Source organism: Micromesistius poutassou (assembly GCF_964030765.1).
Source record: "Micromesistius poutassou genome assembly, chromosome: 3".
Taxonomy (NCBI): domain Eukaryota; kingdom Metazoa; phylum Chordata; class Actinopteri; order Gadiformes; family Gadidae; genus Micromesistius; species Micromesistius poutassou.
The window spans coordinates 23,697,791-23,699,439 of NC_140273.1; positions in this window are offsets into that span (position 1 = coordinate 23,697,791).

Genomic DNA, 1,649 nt, shown 5'->3' on the forward strand with positions numbered 1-1,649 from the left:
GAGAGAGAGAGAGAGAGAGAGAGAGAGAGAGAGAGAGAGAGAGAGAGAGAGAGAGAGAGAGAGAGAGAGAGAGAGAGAGAGAGTGAGAGAGAGAGAGAGAGAGAGAGAGAGAGAGAGAGAGAGAGAGAGAGGGAGAGAGAGAGACACTGAGAGGGAGAGAGAGAGAGAGGAGAGAGAGAGAGACACTGAGAGAGAGAGAGAGAGAGAGTTCAGTGTCGACCCCCTGGGGGTTTAGCTCATGAATCACTTTGTGTATATGCTGTGTGTGTGTGTGTGTGTGTGTGTGTGTGTGTGTGTGTGATATTGTTTCTGAGAGAGACAGAGTGAGAGAACGTGTGTGTGTGTGTGCGTGCGTGTGAGTGTGTTAAACAGATTATTTACTGATTATTTACCTTTGTATCCTTGAGAGAGAAAGAGAAGAGAGAGAGTGTTTGTTTGTGTCTGGTCATGTATGTGTGTTTTTATGAATGTTTGTACAAACTGTTGAGTGTGTGTTGTGTATGAAGCCGTCCTTGTGTGTGTGTGTGTGTGCGTGTGTGTTTGTGTGCATGTGAGAGAGAAAGAGAGAGAGAGTGAAAGTCAGGAGAGCGAGGGAGGATAAGGAAGCACATTTAGGAGACACAAAGCAAGCTTGAGGTCAAAGGGCAGGAGCAGTGAGGACTGACGCAGCGTATGACGTTGTAGTTCATCTCATATGATGCCTTTCACCTGCTACCACCCAATAACACAAGTATAAAGAGGAAAAACAAATGTGACAATCTGATATGCTTCCTGCAGCTACTATGCACCCCAATTATCTTTTTATATATATGTATCTTTGCATTGTCATACATATGATGTATGATTACAGAATGTCTTGCTTTTTCTAAATGTGTTACTATGAGTATAACTCAAACTTAGAAGGAACTTTGAAAACATCAAATTTAGAATTCAGAGATAATTCTTATAGTATAATACTTAGTTAATTTGATTTATTTAGAAGATAAACATTAAGGCAGAACCAGTAATTTGGTATGTCTCCTTCGTATATCATATCACACGATGCAGTCATTCTCCCGTTGTCCGCCAGGGGGCGTCGTTCTTGCCGTCTTCTAACGTCTCTGGAGTAGAACTCGAGTGCTGCCTCAGTAGTTTGGTTCTAGATGTAAAACGAATTGCTTTATAGTTTTGTATTACTATGTAAAAACCAACATGACAATAGGGCTCAGTTTGAATGGCCAAAGTGATGGTTCCTTGATCGATTTATAAATTGTATTTAGTCTGTAATTCTGTAGATCATAGTCTACAAGTAAGATACAATAAAAAGTAAAAAAGGCTTTCTCTAGAGCCTTTAGTCCTGTAGAAACATGGCGGCTCCGTGAAGGAGGACGTTTGCTCAGACATAAAGGCTCGTTCTTCACCAAAACACAATCCTTATATTCATTGGACGATACACAAACCGACCGGTACATTTACTCTCTCTACAGAGGGGAGACTGGACACAGGTGCTTCTATGCTTAAGCATCCTGCTGGTTTATAAGTCTGAGGCCAAAGGCAGTAAGGACAGGGGAGAGGTCCCCCTGGCTGGTCTTCATGTCTCCTGTGTGCTCCAGTTAGACGCAGAGGACACCTCGGTGTTCTGGCATATTCTACTTGAAAGGGTTTTCCTT